The sequence below is a fragment of the Mobula birostris genome, chromosome 6 (genome assembly GCF_030028105.1).
Source record: "Mobula birostris isolate sMobBir1 chromosome 6, sMobBir1.hap1, whole genome shotgun sequence".
Lineage (NCBI taxonomy): Eukaryota > Metazoa > Chordata > Chondrichthyes > Myliobatiformes > Myliobatidae > Mobula > Mobula birostris.
In genome coordinates, this window is record NC_092375.1 from 49,749,201 (window position 1) to 49,774,354 (window position 25,154).

General features: G+C 39.1%; 1 protein-coding gene across 6 annotated transcripts in view; it reads right to left on the minus strand.

Annotated features, from left to right (window-relative positions):
* Positions 1 to 25,154, minus strand: part of usp9 (ubiquitin specific peptidase 9) — a 266,944-nt gene that overhangs the window by 228,999 nt on the left and 12,791 nt on the right. For 2 of the 6 annotated variants that reach the window (XM_072260458.1, XM_072260453.1), the window contains exons 1-2: positions 11,021 to 11,643; positions 9,043 to 9,088 (exon numbers count right to left, since the gene is read on the minus strand). The exons of 2 other annotated variants lie outside the window; for them this stretch is intronic. The gene's annotated coding sequence lies outside the window, so the exon portion shown is untranslated. Of the gene's footprint in view, positions 1 to 9,042; positions 9,089 to 11,020; positions 11,644 to 25,154 lie in introns of those variants that run through there. 2 more of the 6 variants (XM_072260455.1, XM_072260454.1) reach the window with 1 other exon arrangement.

A 25,154-nucleotide genomic window follows, 5' to 3' on the forward strand; every position in this document is an offset into this window, starting at 1 on the left:
TGCTCGACATGCTTCCCCTGCTTTTCTTTTTCTTCCCAAAGCATTTGGTGAGCTAAGTCCATGACTATACACATACACTCTTCCAAATCTTTCAATTACTGAGGAACTTATTCTAATTTATAGGGCTCACCAATTTTTTAAGAAAACAGTGACCAAATCTTTGTGTAACTGATCAGAAAAGTGCAATTTTTAAGCATATTTTCTTTTGGCAATATCAAACATTAAAAAAACGATGCTTTATCAAAGATGCGCCAAGCAAACAATAACATCTTCTACATTCTTTCAGAAAACGCTAAAAGATATCATGAGCCAGAAAGTAGTTAATTATCAGTCAATGAATTATGTCTGACATTAATGCACCCTACCCTTGCCCATTTAATGCAGTGATATGTTGCACTGTGTGTTTCTGAGATGAAACATACTGTGCAATATTTGAAACACACATTTAGCATTTGATGCAAGTCAAGAAAACAAGGCTAATAATCACATTCAATGCTGGAGAAAACCTCGACTGTACCCTTTTCCTGGATTCTGCCTGGCCCGCTGAGTTCCTCCAGCATCTTGTGTGTTGCTCGAATTTCCAGCATCTGCAGATTTTCTCTCATTTGTAATCACATTACTTTAACCAATTCCAATTCTCATATGAAAAATCACCAAGGACTGAAAAGGAAGTGCAAGCTAGAATGGTGAAAAGATTAGATTTATTTGTCACATATTCATCAAAACAGTGAAATGCGGCATTTGTGTCAAATCAAACCAATTTGTGATGGGCAGCCTGCAAGTGTTGCCCCGTTTCTGGCGCCAACATAACATACCCACACGTCACTAACTCTAGCCTGTGGGTCTTTGGAACGTGGAAACTCACGCAGTCATAAAGAGATCGTACAAACCCATTACAGACAGCGGTGGAAATTGAACCCTGATCTTACAGCTAGCACTGTAATAGTGTTAAGCTAATCACTACATTACCGCCCATGAAATCAATATTAAAAACAGGTAAAAAGGTTAGACTGCAAGTGAATTGAGATAAAAGAAAATTTAATTCTCAACACCTCAGAGTTAAAATTCTGCTTTGACAATTTTCAGTGATAGAAGCCGGGTAACAGTGATTAGCATCTATGGCATTATTAAAAAGGTTACTAAAACTTGCAATTATTTTACTTTGTGATAAATTTAGTTTAGGATCACAAATGAGTTAAACAAATTTACACCTCCATATATTTGAACAGACAGTCAAACATGGAGATGCACATTTTGGTAAAATACATATTATAATTAACACTCTCAATATTTCCTTATTTAACATGTGGAACAAAAACAAGAGTTAACTTTTCCAGTTGAAACAATCTTTGCCAGCAGGGTCTACAACTGAAACATTAATCAGTTTCTCTTGACACAGATGTCATCTGATCTGATAAGCATTTCAGGAAATTTCTATTTTAGTTTCAGACTTCCAGTACCTGAACTTTTAAAATCACTCATCTTTCCCCACTTAATCATCCATCACTGTAACAATTTCATAGGAATAATGAGACATGTCAGCTTCATTATTTTCACAACTGATTATGATGCTATGTTCAGGAAAACAAGAGCCAATGATGAAAAGTTACTAATTTCATTTTCAACAAATTGATATTCTTAACCAGTAATTTTGCTTAAGCTGGGCCGGCTGGTGGCGCAATGACATCAGCGCTGGACCCAGGAGCAGAGGTTCTCGGGTTCGAAACCAGTCAGGCCCGCTCCCGAGTACGCTTTCCATCCATGCAGGGTTGAGTGTCGAGATTGCAACTCGAACTCGTAAAATAAAAAAGGGGAAAATACTGCGAAAATGTCTGTGTGAGGAGTGGCGCGCCACACAGTCTCTCTCTCACTCTGCGCCTTGTAAAAGCCATGAAAAAGACATCATCACAGACGCACGCACACGCAGACTGGCATGCACAGAGGCACACGCCAATAAATAAATAATCAAATAAATAATTTTGCTCAAACTCTCTACTACTCTGAACTCTTCCACGAAATCAAGGACATGGCACAAATATTTAGGCCAGAGAATTATGCGTTGTCCCAAGACACCAAGTAGAATTTGACACAAAACCAAACTCACTTGTGATTAAACATTTGAAAAAGGCTTTAAGGAACATCTTGAATAAGGGTAATAGAGGCATAAATTTCTATTGAACTATTCAAATCTCTGGGCAGCTGGCCTTCTTTGCTTCATCTCTTTGTTAGTATTCAATGACGTGTACAAAGATACCTGATCTCTCTGAAGAGTACATTGTGATTCCTTACCATTCAAAAAAACACTAGAATTTACTTCCCAACCCTCCCAATGCAGGCGACAACACATTATTTTAATTTAAGGAACACAAGGTAAACCTCAGATGCTGGAAACCTGGAATGATACACAAAACTCTGGAGCAACTGAAGAGATCAGGTTGCACTTATGGAGGGAAAGGTACAGTCAAAGTTTTGGGTCAAGACCCTCCAATCAGGACAGGTGTTATTTCAATTTGTTCTCCGTCTGCCATATAATTGCCCAGACACTCATTTCATCCATACAATCTTGATGCTTCTGTGTTCTCATTACTATTCACTGAACTTACTGATATCAGGAAATAATTTTCACCTGAATGCTTGGGGACAAATCACCATTCACTGCAGTATACTGCTGGTCGGTATGCAAACCTAAAGTAGACACACTTACTTTTACGTTGTTCCCTAGTTAATACATGTACAATAATAAACTACCCAAAACTCCACACATACCAACTTTATTCACCAATGTAATTTAGCTTTTTGTTATATTTACCAATGTACAGTGAAAAACTATCTTCCATACTATCCATATTTCTTCACATCAGTGCAATTAAGTAGTACAATGGAAAACAAAAACATAATGCAGAATAAACCATTACCATTATAAAGTATGAAGGAGACAAACAATAAGCTGCAAGGAATAAGGAGGTAGACTATGAAATCAAGACTCCATCTTAGTATACTGGGAGACTGTTCAATAGTCTTACAACAGTGGGATAGAACCTGTCCTTGAGCCTGGTGGTACATGCTTTCATACTTTTCCACCTTCTGCTTGATTGTGTGGGGAAGAGAAAATACCCAGGTTGGGTGAGGTCTTCAAATACATCAGCTACTTTACCAAGTCAGCAAAAAGAATCGAGAGAGTTCGTAGAGAAAGGCTAGTTTCAATGATGTGCTGAGCTGTGTCATAACCTTCTGTCATTTCTTCTGGTTTCAACCAGAGCAGATGCCATACCATACCATGATGCATCTAGACAGAATGCTTTCTATGCTGCATCTATAAAATCTGGTTCTGCACAGGACCTTATTGAAAAACTTCTGAAAATCCAAATGATCTACATTCCCTCCTCTCCCAAATCTACTGTACTCAAAAGAACTTCATTTGTCAGACACTAGTCCTTTTCATAAATTCACATTGAGTGTGCTCAAATGATATTGTGACTTTTAAGTGCTTTGAAAAAAATAAGCCTGATAAGATTCCAACTACTGATGCCAGGTTGATATCTCACATCACCGAGGACCTCACGTGGTCTGTACACACCAGCTGTGTGGTGAAAAGGGCACAACAGCACCTCTTTCACCTCAGACGGTATGGGCCCCCAAATCCTAAGAACTTTCTACAGGGCACAATTGAGAGCATCCTGACTGGCTGCATCGCTGCCTGGTATGGGAACTGTATTGCCCTCAATCACAGGACTCTGCAGAGTGTGGTGCGGACAGCCCAGCGCATCTGTAGTTGTGAACTTCCCATGATTCAGGACATTTTCAAGGACAGGTGTGCAAACAGGGCACGTAGGATCATTGGGGACCAAGTCACACCCACCACAATCTATTCCAGCTGCTACCACCTGGAAAGCGGTACTGCAACATAAAGGCCAGGACTAGGAGGCTCCAGGACAGCTTCTTCCACCAGGGCATCAGACTGATGAACTTACGCTGATTTGAGTGCACTCTACATTACATTGACTGTTCTGTTTATTATAAATTACTATGATTGCACATTGCACATTTAGATGGAGGTGTAACAAAGATTTTTACTTCTCATGTAAGTGAAGGATGTAAGAAATAAAGTCAATTCAATTCAGCAACTTCCCACTTTCCTTGCCTTTCATTCTGAAATAGACATAGGAACATAGAAAATAGGTGCAGGAGTAGGCCATTCGGCCCTTCGAGCCTGCACCGCCATTTATTATGATCATGGTTGATCATCCAACTCAGAACACCGCCCCAGCCTTCCCTCCATACCCCCTGACCCCCGTAGCCACAAGGGCCATATCTAACTCCCTCTTAAATATAGCCAATGAACTGGCCTCAACTGTTTCCTGTGGCAGAGAATTCCACAGATTCACCACTCTCTGTGTGAAGAAGTTTTTCCTAATCTCAGTCCTAAAAGGCTTCCCCTCTATCCTCAAACTGTGACCCCTCGTTCTGGACAATCCCAACATCGGGAACAATCTTCCTGCATCTAGCCTGTCCAATCCCTTTAGGATCTTATACGTTTCAATCAGATCCCCCCTCAATCTTCTAAATTCCAACGAGTACAAGCCCAGTTCATCCATTCTTTCTTCATATGAAAGTCCTGCCATCCCAGGAATCAATCTGGTGAACCTTCTCTGTACTCCCTCTATGGCAAGGATGTCTTTCCTCAGATTAGGGGACCAAAACTGCACACAATACTCCAGGTGCGGTCTCACCAAGGCCTTGTACAACTGCAGTAGTACCTCCCTGCTCCTGTACTCGAATCCTCTCGCTATAAATGCCAGCATACCATTTGCCTTTTTCACCGCCTGCTGTACCTGCATGTCCACTTTCAATGACTGGTGTATAATGACACCCAGGTCACGTTGCACCTCCCCTTTTCCTAATCGGCCACCATTCAGATAATAATCTGTTTTCCTATTTTTGCCACCAAAGTGGATAACTTCACATTTATCCACATTAAATTGCATCTGCCATGAATTTGCCCACTCAGCCAACCTATCCAAGAATCCACAGAATTTTGCAAAGGACATCTCCATGCATCTCCAAAGCTACATCTTCCAAAACTCAGTGTAGATCACCGGATTCTTTCAGTTATCTTGCAATATTTCTTTTACTTCGCCTCTGTACTTATCCCTTGGTTCTTCAATAACCCTACATGTATTGTCTTCTTCCATGAAGAAGAATGCAAAATGTTGAGTCCTCTCACCTCTTCATTATAAAATCTCTGTAAATGACTCATATTTGGCTTTGCTGATTTTCCTCTTTGTTACAAACTATAGCTGCTCTTATGCACTTATTCTATTTTCCCTGAAGTATCAATTTCCTGATCATGCTTTGTTAAGTCTAATACACTGAGTCCTCAGATTTAAGCCTTTTCCTTAAACTAAATCCTTCTCCTGTAACCTACTCTTTACGTGATTTTCATCCAGAGGTAAAGTTCTCATCACGCAAATTCCACTGTATTAGATGTGAATTTCAATGCAATAACTTTTCTGCCATCAGTTTTGAAGTACTAAACGGTATTGATTGCTATTACGTACTCTAATGAATTTAACAAATTAAAAAATTTAACAATGAAATCTATGAACTTAACACAAATATTAAGGTAGAACATAAGATAGACAATATAGTTAATTGTACTCTTTTGAACTCACAAACTACACTAATATTTTCAACTTTCATGGGTTATTTAGCTATAAATACTATAAACAGAAATCATTCTGGAATCAAAAGAACCTTTGAATAAATTCAAATGTATCGAACGCACAAATGTTACAGCTGCATGTCACTTCTTCCCAAACTGGCTAAACTCTAATCATAAAAATGCATGTCATGACATCATACAGGAAGAATGCAACATCTTCAGCTTACAACTTCAACCAATTACCTTGAATTATTCAGTACATTCTAACAGCCATTATTCTAAAAAAATGTAAAACAACTTAACTGTTTCTTTTATTTTTCAAAACCTCTTATTAAAGTCAGTGAATATTTTGCAAAGAACTCCATCAGTTCTGACATCACAAAGTTCTTTCCAGTGATATCATAAATGCCAAAACAAACCAGTTAAGTGTAGTTAAATTTAATTACATAAGCGCCTTTATTTTAAGTCATTCCATTATTTAAACAGGTCAAAACAGCACAACACATCAATTCCAAATACAATGATCACCAGGATTCCAATCTGCCCATTTCAATTTTACGCACTTTTAAAAAACACTTTTCTAAAACTTTTGCTTAATTGAGTTACTACATTCAGATTTTGATTCTAGATTCCAAACATTTCCAATTAACCAATGATATTAATGAATTAGGTTTGAGATGTTAAAAACATGTTCTTCTCATTAAACTAAGACTTTTGGCAATCACCCTATAATGAAAAAAGATTCTATATATTATTTTCACATTTTAGTTCAAGTTATGACTGTCTTTTGCTGCTTATTAAGTTTGTTCACGAAGAAAAATCCATTATTTTGATACTTCAGTATTCTTCATTACTAGGTATGTGACCCAGTGGTGGTTCACAGACCTTACTATCCTATCGATCCAAAATAGAGTTCCCATGGGAAAAGGTGGTGTAACCAGGAACAGAGTCTGGCAAGCAAACACCTTGGATGTCAGCTCATTAAATTCCTTTGACAATCCACCTGTCCTCTATCTATCCAGTGTATTGTAGACTCAAAATACTCGACCTAGGAACTCATTTCTGAAATATACTTTGATATTCGCCTGATATCAGATCCATAATAATACATTCCAGCATTTCACCGCACACTGATGCAGTTGGTGCGGAATTCCCTCTTCCTCCCCCAATTTGACTGTCATCGAGTAAATATGATACCTTTGAATCCAAGAGCACCATTGCATATTCTTCCGAATATTAAAGTCAATAGAATCATTGTCTCTCTAGAGACCTCTGAGTTTAGAGGAACAGAGGAGGGCTGGAACATTAAAAACTATAATGGCATCTGATGGCTTTAAATTATTGTTGTTTTTTTTTAACTAAACAAACTATGATTTAAATCAAGTTCTTCACTTGGATTAGCTTCTTGGTTTCCAACACTCTACAAAATGTTCTTAATGCCTTGACTGAAGTCCAAAATGTTCACTTGCAACACTCCATTCATGACCACACTGACATCACTAGTGTGAGCTCCACTTCAGATCAATGGGTTAGTAAGATCTGTAAGTCACCACTGATTCATGTACTTTATGAAGAACAGTGAAAATATGAAATAGGTTTCTTCTATTGAACAAACTTAATAAGCAGCAAGACAGATACTTGAACTAAAATAAAATACTACTCATGTATTTAATTTTCTTACTTGCAGTTTCTATCCTTGCCTTGTGACCAATGTTTACTGTTGCCAATATCAATACTTTATATACCTCTGAAAGTTTTCTTCTCTTTATATTTTACTCCAATATTTCATTTTCTATCATATCCTTGACCATACAATACACATGACCAAAATCTTCAATTCTCAAGATGACCATTGTTTTAGCTATTTGTTGCAATCTATCCACAAAAGGATGAAGGCATAAAGCTGAGTAGATGAAGGGAAAGAAAGAAAAGGAAGTAACAAAGGTCAGGGTAATGATAGGTTGGGGAGTAGAAGAGAAGAAAAACTAGGCAAACTAGAGTGAAACAAAAAGGAGACAGTACAAGTGAGAGACAGCAACCCATGAAAATGCAATAAACTTAATTTAGTTTTGTCACTCTCATATTTAAAGATTTTTGCTGGTGTCCCTTATTTAGAAAAAAAAAGCAAAGAGAATTAACTATATTAATGTTATCTCCAAGTGTTTATTTTCTCTTAAATTTCTTACACCCTGCTCAAAATATTTCTCCAGTTTTAAGCTCCTTTCCAAATTATGACACTAACATCTACAAGTTGTACAGTGCTCTACTTATGATATGAAGGCCACTAAAAATGCACAAAACATAGTGAAATATTTTGTTCTTGCCATGCAAAACCAATTCTGACTTTAATTAATCAAGGTGCTGAGTTCCATTTCTAAAACAGACCAGTACACCCAACACTTGGAAGTTTCCAAACTATAATAAATGCAGTGCATCGAAAGACAAATTAGACAGGATATGGTGCAGTACCTGCTAAATTATGTTAAATATGAGCAACTGTAAAGCAACAAAACCTGATTCCCTCTTCTCTCTACACGCAAACACTACCATTTTGGACTTTCAACATTATTCTTCCTTGAGTTTTTTTTTATCCCTTCTTACCATAATGTTTCTGTGTAGTTCCACTGATACAAACTTTTGAATGAAAATCCAATGTAATACATTCATATTCAAATCTTAACAAATACCTCTTTTGACTGTCCTTTTTTTTGCAAAAACAAAAATTAATCATTCGTTACACAGTGAACAAGAACTTTGTTTGATCCCCTCATTTTCAATGGGTTAAAGTTTGGCTGCAAGTAACAAATAAATATATTGTTGATGCTATACAAGAACTGCAGTTTTCCACTGCAAAACAATGTAAAATTCACATCATTCTCATTTGTGGATGCTCCCCTCAAATGTCAGCATATTCAATTCAAAAGGTAACTGGAACACTATAAATTCTAGTATAATATTTTAACTCATGGAGCTTAACTCATTAAACAAAAAGGCAAAAAAGGTCTAAAAACAAAACAATAATAAGATATCCCTTGAGTATACTCTCTCAACCACACAGTTCTGAAGGTACTGCCTGGTGTAGTACCACAAAACCAATAGGTTCTACATTCAAATTCAATTCTCTGTCTGTGCCAAGATAGTAATTCACAGATGGAGATTATTTTTTGGGAGAGATTAAATAAAACAGGAGAAATGGTCAAGTGACTAAAAGTAATCAGGTAAGCAAGATTTCTGCTCCAATATATTTTCTGATGTCTCATAATGCAAAGTGTGCATGTAAAATACTGGAATGATCTTGACTGCAACATCATCTGCAATCAAATAACATCAACATTCAGTTGTTGGCTTTTGCATCAATAATCATTATTTGGGCAAAATACCTGAGGGCTGCCGCTGTCCATGGAACAATATCCAGTAAATCAGCACCTTCAGAAAAGAATGAGGAAAAGATGAAAGATAAATAGTGTATGTGCATGTGTAACTTAGGCACTTTATAAACTACTATCCACACATCAAGATTCCACTCCATTTGAACTGCTAGCCCCACTGGACCAGACTTGGTGAAGACTGACTTAACTGTTGCATGCTTTAAAGCCCAAATCATTAGAAGATCCTGCAGATCTGTCAACTTTTTGAACCCCACACTCAGCAGTCCCTGTAACTTAATCTTGTTGAATTTTCTTTCAAGTACACACAACTCAATAGACTGTTATAAAAATGATCCCAGGATTAAACAAAATAAAATAAAATCTGCAGATATGAGAAAATGAGAAAATAACACAGAATCTAGAATGGGCTTTCTCTTTTCATAGATGCTGCCTGACTGCTAATTGATTGCAGCATTTTGTTTGGATTCTAGTTAAGTAGATCACTGGCTATTAAGCAACATTGCTGGACCAGGATGCAGTTCTATTTCTGATAGTTCAAACGTATTTTAAAATCCATTTTCATACGTTATTTTAATAAGAAAAGCTGAGCAATCAATTACCTTTGTTGTTTAGATCAGCTATCCCGACTTATTTTGACGACTGCAGAATATATTTTCCCCAAAATTGAAGTAGATTCAAAATATGACATAGATATTTTGTAACAAAAACTCTGGAAGCAACACTAACTTTATAAATTGTACGTTGAGCCATTAATATATTGAAGTTTTGAACACGTTTAAACTTCTGCTGAAAAGAACCTCATTAATGTGATATTACCACTGTTTAGCATATAGCTGAAGACTTTAACTTCTGAAATATCTTTTCAAAGATATTATGGTTCATGGCATTATCTTAATTTATTCTGGGGAATTATGTACTTTTTACTTACAAGCACCACTGATTTGATAATGTAATTTTCATACTGGAAAAGTGGCACCGACCACTTTTATAAATAGCAGGACAGAACAGTATGTTTCGCCTAGGGTTATTGTAAATTGACAATACGATAACCACCTATTACTGACACCAAACTAACTATTCCAGTAAAAGCATACCTTTCAGTTATAGGCATAAATATTTCAATAATTAAACTAACTGAATACAAGAGGTGGTACCAACTTAACCAGTAGATATACTAAGTTCCTGATAGAATCGTAAGTAATTTTTGAGGTTATTACTGCTTCATTACTAACACAGGTTTACAAGCCATGCATTTTTCCTTGAAATATGAACGATACTTCACAGCTTAACTTACACGTCAGTCTTAACATTTCCAACTCTGTGCATAACTCTACATTTGTCTTAACACTGACTGCATTATTAGGCGTGGAACATCGCTTTAAATTACTTTAGATTGCCATTTCTACAAAATTATCTGCTTAAATCATACAACGATTCACTATGGGAAAAAATATGAATTTCAAAGCGCAAAATAGACTAGGCCTAATGTTTCAGGCGTAGTCGAGGCCTACGTTTTCCATCAGAAAAATCACTCCACCTCAGAAATGGCGTTTAACAGTCCAAGAAAGGAAAAGGGAAATATTCCATTCCGAGTTCGTTCCCACAAAATGATGACTTATTTTTTAAGATACAGAGAGCAAACTGTCGCCACCTTCTAATAAGCCCAATGACACATCAACCCAATCTAGGCTTTCTGCACAAAACGGGTCCTTTCCCCTCACAAATACAGCCGGATAAGGGAGTCTGTCAGCCATTTTCCTCCTCACGCAGGCAGCAGCCGGCTTCACCATCACCGTCAAAAATCCTCAGACATGTAAACAGCTCCATCGCTATCCAATCTTTTCTACTTTCCAAAACCCCATCAAAGTCTTTATGGCATTAACGCAGAAAGCAATTCACATCTCTGAACCAGACTCTCCAAGAAATTGAATAAAACATATCATAATGACACGAGAGTCCCATGCCTTACCAGGAATTAGGTCTCCTTTGCCAGGACTGCGAGCCTGGGTTGCGTAGGGAGGGTGAGATTGAAGAGGGGAGGGGGAGGGAAGACGTGGAAGAGGAGATACGGCTTTATTATTTTTCTTCCAGCAGTTTCTTCTTCGTTTCTTTGCACCCTTCTCCCCACTCTGATTCCTTCCAGTAACCCTTTATCTGAACCAACACCAACCCCGCTCTCTCCAGAACCGAGCCACACAACAATATGGCGGCGGAGCGCGTTATAAAAAAAACTGCACAAACAGAGCAGACGCAACGGCCTCCGACGGCCCCGATACGCACGGCAGGAAGGAAAGTGTGGAGAACGGCTCCACAGAAGGGAGGGAAGGATCAAAAGTTCTCAGAGCCGGTTTCTATGAGTTCCCCCTCGGTTGTTCAAGGTCCTCTCTTGATTTCTATTTTCAAAAATAAATTTACTCAAATCTGTCAAAAGTCCTGCCTGTTGTTATAAAACTTTAACAGGCTGTAATTCTACATAACCAGCAAGCCGTTGTTTTTTCTATATATATAAAGAAGAGGCTGTAGCAGCCACTCTGCCCCTCACGGCATTATTCTTTTCTTGTTTTGCCCACAATTGCGCTCATGCCACAGCTCGGAATCTGCCAACGATTCAACCCCGGCTGGGCAGCACCTCCATCCCCGGATGATAATGTCACCCGGCCAGGGGAAGTGGCCTGCGTTCACAAGCGCCATCTCTCGACAACACGACGAATTTGCCGCTCAAGCTCCCCCTACGACAACTGAAAGGGTGAGCAAAGTTGCAGGAAAGGTATGAAGATACAAAGTCAATCGCTTTTGTTTTATTTTCATATAAGGGAGAGGCCGTCGCAGCTATTCACACTGAATAGAATTACTTCCACAACATTGTGATGCAAGCCTATAGCAACATTTGGGTCATAACGTTAAGCACAATATTTTAATTTTTAAAATACGTTATGTTAAGAACATTAAAATTTCAAAGTAAATTTATTATCAAAGTACAAATATGTCACTACATACAACCCACAGATTTGTTTCTTACGGGCATACTCAATAAAGCCAAGAACAGTAATAGAATCAATGAAAGGCAGCACCCAACAAGACAAACAAGCAATGTGCATAAGACAAAGTGCAAATACAAAATAAAAATAAATAAGCAATAAATATCAAGAACATAAGATGAAGAGTCCTTGAAAGTGAGTCCATAGGTTATTAAAAAAAGTTCAGTGATGGGGAAAGTAAAGTCAAGTGAAGCTGTCCCCACTAGTTCAAGAGCCTGATGGTTGAGGGGTACTAACTGTTCCTGAACCTGGTGGTGTGTGGCCTGAGCCTCCTGTATCTTCTTCCTTATAGCAGCAGCAAGAAGAGAGCATGGTCTGGGTAGTGGGGGTCCCTGCAGATGGATGCTGCTTTCCCACGACAGCACTCTGCGTACATGTGCTCAATGGTGGGGAGGGCTTTCCCTGTGATGGACTGGGCTGTACAAATACTTTTTATAGGATTTCTGTTCAGGGGCATTTGAGTTACCATACAAGGCAGTGACATAACCAGTCCATATACCCCCACCAGACATCTACAGTGGTTTGTCAAAGTTTTAGATGTCATGACAAATCTTTGGAAACTTCCAAGAAAGTAGAGGTGCTGCCATGCTTTCTTCATAATTGCACTTGCATGCTGGGCCCAGGACAGGTCCTCTGATATTATAACACCAAGGAGTTTAAAGTTGCTTACTCTCTCCATCTCTAATCAGTCCTGACTCATGGACCTCTAGTTTCCTCCTCTTTGTCAATTATAAGATCCTGGATGAGTGAGAGGTTGTTGTTGTGGCATCACTCAGCCAGGATTTCATTCTCCCTCCTATATGCCGATTCAACTTTACCCTTGATTTGGCCAAAGACAGTGGTGATGTCAGCAAACTTGACTATGGCATTGGGAGTTGTACTTGGCCACACAGTTATAAGTGTAAAGTGATTAGAGCAGGGGGCTAAGCAAAAGGCCTTGTGGTGCACTTGTGCTGTTGGAGATTGTGAAGGAGATGTTGTTGCCAATCCGAAGTGACTGGGGTCTACACTTGAGGAAATCAAGGACTGAATTGCACAAGGAGGTATTAAGGCCAAGGTTTAACTCTTGATTAGTTTTAAGAGGATGATATTATTGGATGCTGAGCTGTAGTAAAGAGCATCATGATTTATGCATCTTTAAGCCATAGAGAAGCATAGCACAGAAACAGACCCCGTCGGCCTATCCAGTTCATACTGAAACCATTTCAGCTGCCTACTCCTATTGAACAGCACCAAAACCAATGTCTTCCATACTCTACCATCCATGTACCTATACAAACTTCACTTAAACATTGAAATTGAGCTCACATGCACAACTTGCGTTCACAGTTTGTTCTGCACGCGCACGACCTTGAGTAAAGAAGTTTCCCCTCAGGTGCTCCTTAAACTTTCCACCTTTCACCCTTAATTCATGACCTCTGGTTGCACTCTGACCCAACCTCAGTGGGAAAAGCCTGCTTGCATTTACCCTAACTATACCCCTCATAATTTTGTACACCTCTATCGAATCTCCTCTTAGTCTTCTATGTTCTAAAGAATGAAGTCCTCACCTATTCAATTTTTCCTTATAACTCAGGTCCTCCACACATAACAACATCCTTGTAAATCTTCTCTGTACCCTTTCAACCTTGTTCATATCTTTCCTGTAGGTTGGTGGCCAAAACTGCACACAATGCTCCAATTTCGGCCTCACCAATGTCTTAAACAACTTCAATATAACACCCCATCTCCAGTAAACAATACTTTAATTTAAGAAGGCCAATTTGCCAAAAAGCTTTTTTTTAACAGCCCTACCAACCTGTGACACCACTTTCAACGAATTATGGATCTGTATTCCCAACTCTCTTTATTCTACCACACTCCTCCGTGCCCTATTGTTCACTGTGCAAGACGTACCCTGGCTGGTCCTACTGAAGTGCAACACCTCACACTTGTCTGCATTAAATTCCATCTGCCACTACACCCCCAATCTTGATGTCATCAGCAAATTTGCTAATTCAGATGACCACATTATCAACCAGATCATTGATATAGATAATCAAGGACACAACCCACCCAGCCAACACACTTTTCATCCCTCTTCCCTCTGGGAGAAGGCTCAGGAGCTTGAAGACTCGAACAGGCAGATTTGGGAACAGCTTCTTTCCAACTGTGATAAGACTGCTGAACCTATCCTGACTCAGAGCTCGGCCGTACCCTCCAACTATCCGGATGTGCCTCTCGGTTTTTTTGCACTACCTTACTTCCCATTTTTCTATTTTCTATTTATGATTTATAATTTAAATTTTTAGTATTTACTATTGATTTGTAATCCAGGGAGTGGGAAGCGCAGAATCAAATATCTCTGTGATGATTGTACATTCTAGTATCAATTGTTTGGTGACAATAAAGTATAAAGTATAAAGATGACCATCAACAATGGACTCAGTACTAATCTCTGTGGCAACCATCTACTACCATTCTCTGGCTTCTCCCACAAAACCAATGTCTAATCCAATTTACTATCTTATTTTGAATACTGAGCAACTGAACCTTCTTGACCAATCTCCCATATGGGATCTTGTCAAATGCCTTGCTAAAATCCATGTAGGCAACATCCACTGCCTTGCCTTCATCCACTTTCCTGGTAACTTCCTTGAAAAACTCACTAAGATTGGTTAGACATGACGTACCACACACAAAGATATGCTGACTATCCTTAATCAGTCTATGTCTATCCAAATACTTATATATCCAGTTCCTTTGAATACCTTCCAATAACATTCCCACTTTTGCTGTCAGACTCACTGGCCTACAATTTCCTGGTTTATGTTTAGAGCCTTTATTAAACAGCAGAACAACATTGATTATACTCCAATCCTCTGGTACCTATCCTGTCATGGAGGATGAACTAAATACCTCTGCTAAGGCCCTGGTAATTTCTGCACTTGCCTCCCATAGGGTCCAAGAGAACACCTTGTCAGGCCCTGGGGATTATCCACCCTTATTTGCCTCGAGACAGCTAACCCCTCCTCCTCTGTAACCTGTACAGGGTCCATGAAGTTGATGCCGCTTTGTCTCGCTTCTATAGACTCTGTGACCATCTCCTGAGTAAATACAGATGCAAAAAATCATTCAAGATCTCTCCCATCTCTTTTGGCTCCACCAGAGGACCAATTTTGTCCCTTGCAATCCTTTTGCTCTTAACATATCTGTAAAGTCCCTTTGAATTCTCCTTCGCTTTGTGCATTGACAACCTCGTGCCTTCTTTTAGTCCTCCTGACATCTTTAAGTGTTCTCTTGCATTTATATACTCCATAAACACCTCATTTGTTCCTACCTGTCTGTACCTGCTCTGCACCTCCCTTTTTTTCTTAACCAGGGCCTCAATATCTCTTGAAAACCAAGGTTCCCTACATTTGTTATCTTTACCTTTTATTCAGACTGGCACATACAAGCTTTGTACTCTCAAAATTTCACTTTTGAAGGTCTCCCACTTACCAAGTACACCTTTGCCAGGAAAAAGCCCGTCCAAATCCACACTTGCCAGATCATTTCTGATACCATCAAAATTAGCCTCTCTCAAACTTAGAATCTCAATCCGTGGAGCAGACCTATACTTTTGCACATTTAATTTGCAACTAATGTGATCACTAGATATAAAGTGTTTCCCTACACAAACTTCTGTCATCTGCCCGGTCTCATACCAGAATAGCAGACCCAGAATCACATGCTCTCTTTTTGGGACTTCTGCGTACTGATTACTGAAACTTTCCTGAACATATCTGATAAACTCTATGCCATCTAGTCCTTATACAGTATTGGAGTCCCAGTCAATATGTGGAAAGGTAAAATCATCTACTATAACAACCTTATGTTTCTTGCAACAGTCTGTGATCTCTCTACAAATTTGTTCCTCTAGATCCCTAGGACTGTTGGGCAGTCTGTAATATAGTACCAATAATGTGGTCATACCTTTCTTATTTTTCAGTTCCATCCATAAGGCCTCACTAGATGAGTTTTCTGGTCTGTCTTGACTGGGCACTGCCATGAGATTTTCCATAATTGGTAATGACACACTCCTCCTTTAATCCCTCCTGCTCTCTCATGTCTAAAACAACAGAACCCCAGAATATTGAGCTGCCATGCTGCCCTTCCTGCAACCAAGTTTATCTAATGGCTACAATATTATGATTCCAAGTGTTGATCCATGCCCAGAGCTCATCTACCTTTCCTACAATACTTCTTGCATTGAAATATACACAGCTCAGACATTAGTCACACCATACTCAACCTTCTGATTCCTAACTTTGTCTGAGTACTTACCAACATCTGTCTCCACAAACTTGTCGCTAACTGTTCTGGCACTCTGGTTCCCATCCCCTTGCAGCTCTAGTTTAAACCACACTGTGCAGCAGGGTATTAATCCTCTTCCATTTCAGGGACAAACCATCTCTTCTGTTAGGTCCCTCATAACCTGGAAAAAGCCCAGTGATCCAAAAATCTTATGCCTTCCTCCTAAACCAACTCCTTAGCAAAAAGTTAAACTGTGTAATCCTCCTATTTCTGGCCTCACTACCACATGGCGCAGGTAGCAATCATTAGATCACACCTCTGGAGGTCCTGCCCTTTAACTCAACACCTAACTCCCTGAACTCACTTTGCAAAACCTCATCACTCCTATGTCATTTATACCCACATGGACCACAAACTCTGGCTGTTCACCCTCCCACTTAAGAATGCTCAGGACTCGATCTGAGATGTCCTGGACCCTGGCAACATATGATCTGGGAATCTCTTCTCATTCACAGAACCTCCTTCCTGTTCCCCTAACTAACGAATCCTGTCACCACAGATCTCCTCTTCTCCCCACTTTGTTTCAGAGTCGCAGAGCCACATGCAGAGCCGGAGACCTAACCACTGTGACTTTCCCCTGCTACATCATCCCGCCAAATTGATATACCTGTCATTGAGGGAGATGGCCACAGGGGTACTCTGCACTGGTTGTTTAACCAGTCTCCCCTTCCTGACTGTCAGCCAGTCTACTGTGTCCTGCACCTTGGGTGTAACTACCTCTCTATGTTCTATCTATCGCCCCCTCAGCCTCCCAACTGATTTGGAGTTCATCCATTTCCAGCTCCAACTCCTTAACGTGGATTGTTAGAAGCTGCAGTTGGATGGATGCACTTCTTGCAGGTGTCGTTGTAAGGGACACTGGACTTCCCACGTCTCGCAAGAGGAGCATTCCACTATCCTGCATGGCATCCCTACTATTCTAACTGAGCAAATGTAAAGAAGCGGCGGCGGGGGAGTGGGGATCTCTACCTACAGCTTTATTTGCTTTCTCTGACTGAAGCCTCGAAGAGTTAAATCCTCAAAATGTCCACACTAACTCACCACTCCAATGATGGCCACTGCATCAATGACCACTCTGTTTGCCCCTGCTTTACTTTGATTTGTTCTTGCCATCAACCCCAAACAATGATTGCCCACTGCTGAAACCACCAAAACTACAGTGAGTGGCAGCCATTTGTACTCGATCAGTGAACCCGAGTGAACTATATCTTCTCAGGTTTCCAATCTCTACAATTGGCTGCTGCTCAAAGCTCCCCAGATGTTCCAGGGTTGAGTGAAGAGCCAATGAAATATCATCTACTATGGACCTGTTGAGACAGTAGGCAAATTGGAGCACAGCCAAACAGCTTTTCAAGCAGGAGTTCAAAACGCAAACACGAGGAAATCTGCAGATGCTGGAAATTCAAGCAACACACAGGCCAGCTGCATTCACCAGCAACTTGTATGTGTGTTGTTCAAGCAGGAGTTGATGTGTTTCATCACCAACCTCTAAAAAACACTTCGTCACAGTGGATGTAAGTGCTACTGGACAAAAGTCATTGAGGTAGGTTACCACATTCTTCTTAGGCACCAGTATGATTGAAGCCTGCTTAAAGTAGGTGGGTACTTCAGACTGCTGAAGCGAGAGGTTACAGGTATCAGTGAACACTTCAGCTAGTTGATCAGCACATGTCTTTAGTGCTCTGCCACGTCCATAATCTAGGACGAATGTTTTCCACAGGTTCACCCTCCTGAAGGATGCTCTCATGTCGGCCACAAGGTCATCGGTGGCTCAGGGAACTTGTGGAAGTTCCTCCAGGTTTTGTTGTCAAAGCACAGCACGTGGAAGGCATTAAGCTAATCTGGAAGCAAAGCCCTGTTGTCACCCACATCACTTGATTTCACTTTGTAATAGGCAATCACATTCAAGTCCTGCCACAGCTGTCAAACATCCTTCATTGATTTAAGTTTAGTTTGGAATTGCCACTTTGCCTGCTAGTTGACTTTCTAGAGGTTGTACCTGAACTAACAATGTTTAATTTTTTTAAATGCTTTTGCTTTTCTCCATTTCACTTTGGAGATATCCCAACATATTGAATATTGTGCTGTCTACTTGTTACGTATTACAGATGTGGATTAGCTTCAAAGCCAATGTAAATCATTACAATAATTAAAATAAATATTTATTTTCAAAAGAAATTCCTTGACCAAGACATTCTTTCTCTTATGAAGAGTTTAAACTTCTGAATTATTTGATTAAATTATACCTATTTCAGAGCATGTAAACACATCCAAGTTATATAGCCCAAAGATTTCACATCCAGGATTAAAATAAAGGCATGCAACATATATTTGTTGAAACAGGCCACAAATATGAGATGCAACATATAAATTTTGTTTTCTGAGTATATTAATAGCGGTAAGAAAATGATCAATAGCAATAAATAGGAATATATCACAATTGTAATATATTCCAAGGCATTTCACAGGACTGAACCAAAGGACAAAACAACAACGGTGATTAAATGTGATTATTGATAAACTATAAAGCATTTTAAAAATAACAACCATTTTTCTTTTATTGCCATGATTTAATCTGAATGCATCTGCCTAGATGTTACATTTACAACACAAATATAAGCAGAAAATATTTCCTAAATATAGTGTTAAGCTTGTGCAACAAAAACCTTGTAACATCATTCTTTCAAACATGCTTCTGAGACCTGAGGCTTTAATTTTTATCTCTTGTATTTCAGATGATTAAACAAAGAGCTATCTGTGTGCAGTTTGAGATAATTTGAAGACTGCCAATCTTAATGGCTGGTAAAATCTCATTGTGAATGCAGAAAATAAAAGTCAATCTGAAATCCTTTGACTTTGCTCAGTTCCATCCTGCAAATTTAACCTCAGAATCTGACGTTTTCTCTGCTTGATAGCAAATAAATGATAATGCCAGGAGAATGAAGCAACAATCAATACACAAAACTATATGCAACAGATATTAGGAATTTTATGTTTCTATATTTACTGTTCTGGAATCAGTTATTGACAAAATAATATCAGGGTTCTTGAGAAATATTGGAATTGAATAGTCAACATGGATACATGAAAAATAAATCATGTTTGGCAATCTGTTTAAAATTTTTTGACATTGTCAGTCTTTGTAGTTTTTTACTGAATCTATGATACTTCTTTGTTCTATGAATGCCTGCGGGAAGATGAATTTCGAGGTATTATATGGCGACATATATGTACTTTAACAATAAATTTACTTCAAATTGACTTTAAAACTCCCAGAACATTTAAGGGAAACCTGTTGATGAGGAGGAGTTGCACTTCAGAAAGCCTTCAATAAAGGGCCTCAATAGAAATTATGAAACAAAATCCAAGCTTAGTAATGACGATTGTTAATACACAAAATAAAGAATAGGGATGTTAATTAATAGTGGCTCATTTTCAGTTTGAAAGCCTTTAATTAGAGCAGGAGTTTCAGATGTTCACAAATTAAGGCATTCAAGGGGATTAAGGGGATCAAGGGCAATATATTGAAGTTTATTGATGAAATAAAGTTGAGTTGTGAGAAAGATTTAGAGTGGCTTCAAGGTAGCTATCGACAGAGGGACAAGGGGTTAGTACGGGGGTATGAGGTATGCCATTTGTCATTGACCACATTTAAAGGGACAAGACCTAATTGGCTCACTCTTACATCCATTTTTATCTTATTTTGTTTATTTCTCCCTCTTCACCTTTTTCAGATTTTCCTTTACAGGTTTGTAAAATTTTCGTTTGAAAATCTGAAGGCCAGAACAAAGCCTGAAAACGTTTTCAGTGCTATTTATTTTGATAGTCATTGAAACTCATACCCAAAGAAAGGACTTATTAAAAATTTATGCCTCATAATATCATTGCATCAAACTAACAGTTGTGTTGCTGTTTCATTTAGAGCTTGTAAACTGGTGTGTCGTCCAAATGTTTGAGATACCGGGAATCCTTGATTATTTCAACTTCTGGATCATTGGTAGTGATTGATTGTATTATCTGAAATATTTAAATGAAATACAGTGGATTCTGGTTAATTGAGACATATCAGGACCAGTACATTTTGGTGCAATTAAGAGGCTGCCCCAATTAGTCAAAGTTTCATGGAAATATTTAAAAAGATATAACAAACTAATTTTAACTGAGTAACAAATTATGTATTTAAATGAAATATAGAACAAATTAGAACACTACCAATATTATTACAGTACCATAAAACTGTATTAGTTCCTAATAGTTATTGATGAATGAGTTCAAGCAGTGTATGTTGCTCTATTTTTTATTTGACTGCAGACGAACAACATCAGTGCAGACAGCTACTGCAGATAATAGACTGCCTTCCTGCATGAAGTAAAAAATCACTGCTTTTTAATTTGGTGTTGGTCAGCCCAAATGAATAACGTAATACAAGCGTACGCAACTGACACTATTTAAAAACTGTTCATTCTAAGCATGGTGTAGTGTCTAATAGCCACACAAGTGCATGCGACCAACGCTTTCAGAAACTGTTGCATATTTCAAATCTTCATTTTCACTGTAATATTAAAGATGATTGTCGATACTGGTGATAATAAACATGATTCTGATTCCTCATAGTTCCTAACTTGCTTAAGTAGTGAAAACATTTCATTTTCACTCCTGGCCGTTTCATGCATCTGCAAGTCTGAAGGCTGGAAACTACAGTGAGCAAAACGTTCTGAATTGTCTTACTGATTTATTTCTTCTCAACTATTAGTGACAAAAATCACTGATTTTTGAACATAAACACACACAACTGACATTATTTAAAAACTGTTCACTCTAAGCACAGTGTCGTGTCTAACAGCCACAAGTGCACATGAATTATGAATTTATTTAAATCTTACATCCGTCCCACAATGTAAGGGAGTAAAAATCTTTGGGTTATGACTCCGTCACAATGTATAGATATGTGAATTTATAAGTCTATGGCTTGTAGAAAGAAGCCATTCTGTAGCCTGTTGGTCCTGGCTTTAAAGCTGCAGTACAATTTGCCAGACAGAAGCAGCTGAAACAGTTTATGGTCAGGGTGACTGGTGTTCCCGATGACCTTCCAGGCCTTCTTTCTGCACCTGCTGCTGTAAATGTCCTCAATGGAGGGAAGCTCACATCCACAGATATGCTGGGCTGTCCATATCACTCTCTGCAGTGCCCAGCAATCAAGGTTGGTGCAGTTCCCATACCAGGCAGTGATACAGCCAGTCAGGATGCTCTCAATGGTGCCCCTGTAGAAGGTCTTCAGGAATTGAGGGCTCATGCTGAACTTCTTCAGTCGTCTGAGGTGGAAGAGATGCTGTTGTACTTTTTTTTGCCACACAGCCGGTGTGTACAGTCCAGGTAAGATCTTCTGTGATGTGTATATCAAGGAACTTGAAACTATTCACCCACTCAAATGCAGACCCATTGCTGTTGATCGGGGTGAGCCCGTCTCCGTTCCTCCTGTAATCCACGATCAGTCTCTTTTGTTTTTTGGACATTGAGGGAGAGGTTGTTATCTTGGCACCACTTTGTCAGGGTGTTAGCCTACAGAGGAGAGGTTGTCTCATCACCACTAGAAATAAAGCCGATCAATGTCACGTCATCTGCAAATTTGATCAGCTGATTGTAGCTGTGTGTCAGCACAGTCGTGGGTGTAAAGGAAGTAGAGGAGGGGACTCAGACACAACCCTGGGGGGCACCTGTGTTCGGGGTCAGAGGGACAGAGGTGAGGGAGCCCATCCTTACCACCTGACGGTGATCTGATAGTAAGTCTAGGATCCAGCTGCACAAGGCAGGGTGCAGGCAGAGATCTCTGAGCTACCTGTCAAGCCTGGAGGGAATTATGGTGTTGGATGCTGAACTATACTCCAGGAACAGCATTCTAATGTATGCATCCCTCTTCTCCAGGTGAGTGAGGACTATGTGTAGTGCTCTGGCTGTGGTGTCATCGGTAGACCAGTTCTGTCATTAGGCAAATTGTAAGAGGTCCAGTGTGGGTGACAGGTGCTAATTAGGAACTTTGGCAACAGGCTCCTGTCCCAAATAAATGAAGGAAATCCCAGCTATTTTCTCAATGAGTTTAAGAATTGTTCCAAATAAGCGACTGCCACAATTAACCTGAATTCACTGTATATACATACTATGTTTTGTAAGGAAAATATCGGATACTCACATTTTCCTTAGTTTTGTGTTTGGGGAAACAATTGAATAAGTCTTTTAATACAATAGCTGAGAATTAGTCAATTAGAAGAAAATTTGAAAATTAAATTCACTTCCTAAAATTTAAAGAAGACAGACACGAAGCAAATTTGCATCTTGATATACTGTACCCATTCATTTACACTTGATATACATTTTTGTTAGCTTATGAGAACCATGCAATTCATTTAGTTAGATTTAATGAAGTAAAAGTTAAGGGAGGGACTGGTTCGAAGTAAATTTATTCCCTAAGTACGAATGTCACCATATAAAACACTGATTTATTTTCTTGTGGGCCATCACAATAAATACAATAATAGAATCAATGAAAGACTGCACCCAAAAGGATGGACACAACCAATGTGCAAAGACAGCTATAGAAATACCAGAAGAAAAAATAACAGATAAATAAATAGGCAATAAATATCAAGAACACGAGATGAAGAGTTCTTGAACTTGAGTCCATGGGCTGTGGGAACAGTTTTGTAACGGGGCAAGTGTGGTTCAAGAGCCTGATGGTTGAGAGATAATAACTGTTCCTGAACCTGGTGGTGTGAGTCCTACCTTTTTCCTAATGGCAACATCGAGAAGAGGGCATAGCCTGGATGGTGGGGATCCTTAATGATGGATGGTACTTTCCTGTGACAGCATTCAGTATAGATGTGCTCAGTGATGAGAAGGGTTTTACCCGTGATGGACTGGGTCATATCCACTATTGTTTGTTGGCTTTTCCCCTACTAGGGCATTAGTGATTCCATATCAGGAAGTGATGCAACCACACAATGTACTCTCCACCACACTTCTATAGAAGTTTGTCAAAGTTTTAGATGACTTGCTGAATCTTCACAAACTTCTAGGTAGAGAAGCCAATATGCTATCTTTGTATTGGTATTTACGTATTAGACCCAAAACGGATCCCTTGAAATAATAAAACAGGGGAATTTAAAGTTGCTGACCCTCTCCACTTCTGATTTCCCCCAATAAGGACTGGCTCGTGGACGTCAATATCAGCTCCTTTGACATTGAGTGGGAGGTTGCTGCTATGGAACCATTTAGCCAGATTTTCAATCTCCCAGCAATTTGCTGATTTGGCCAATGGAAGTGGTGTCGTTGGCAAACTTAAATAAGGCATTGGCGTGTGCTAAGCCTCACAGTCATAAGTATAAAGTGAGTAAAGCAGCCGGCTAAGCACACAGTGTCGAGGTACACCTGTGCTGAGGGAGATTGTGGGGGAAATGTTGTTGCCAATCCAAACTGACTGGGATCTCTAAGTGAGGAAATCGAACATCCAGTTGCACAAGAAGGTATTGAGGCCAAGGATATGATGCTTATTGATTAGTTTTGAGGGCGTGATAGTATAGACATGCAGAAAAATATCCCTCGTGAAACAATATTTAACAAAACCATCAAGTACACTATACATTGAGTCTTGCATTCTCTGTCTGGCACCATCTGAATATGAACGGAAACCATTTTATTGGTTAAAAACAAATTATGTATTACATAAACTTTAGAATTTAAGAGCTGGCGCCAAAAGTAACAGGGCCTTCCTTGTATAAAAGTCACCTCATGATCTACTCAGCAGTAGTGACCCTACTCACTTGTATGTTTTCAACACACAAGAAACCTATGGAAGGCACTTCATACCACTATTTCCACAAAATCCTCAAAAGATATTGATGAAAAGATAAACTGATGTCAGTGTTCTCTCAAACCAACATTCCCAGAAATGAATGTGATGTTCAACCAACTCCAATGGGTGACTTTCACTGGGCACACGTCACACTTTTTTCTCCAAGCTCCAACACAGCAGAATATTCCCAGGACAGAAAATACACTTCAAAGAGAATTTTAAACTTTCCTTGAAGATCCCTTTTTTGTAGATGCCATGCACAAGCAGAAATAGTGCATAACATCTTAATTCACCCACTAACCCACCTATTGCCACCTCTTGTCACAGTATCTAAGAGTCCTGCTTAGGACTCTTCAATCACCTCAAAGAGCGCAGAACAATAATAGAAGCTTGTCTTCCTCAACACCAGGGTCTGCACAAGAAGACAGCCTTTAGTTAAAACTTAGCATATATAGATACTACTTTGGCATTTTAAACCTCATTTATTTTTACAACTATCATTGAAATTATTAACTGGAATTAGTCTCAGAAAAAGGCAAGAGTGGAACAGAGACTTCAACCACGTGTGTGGATGCTGCAGTATAGTAAAAGTTACTAAGATGCTTGGCAGGAAAGTCAATCAAAATTTATCACCAAGCCATGTGAAGAGATAGATGACAATGGCTTTGTCAAACACACTTGTTATAAAAGAGGCAGAAGGGTGGAAATATTCAAATCAGAGACAGCTGAAAGCTGGTTAAATTCAGGAGACTTAATGGAGATTCTCAAATACTTCAGACCAGATTGGACAGTTTTTTTTTCAAAACAGCAAGCACGGCCAGGATGACCTTTGGCACCAATATAGTCTGAGATATAATTAAAGGGACACAGTACATATACAGAAA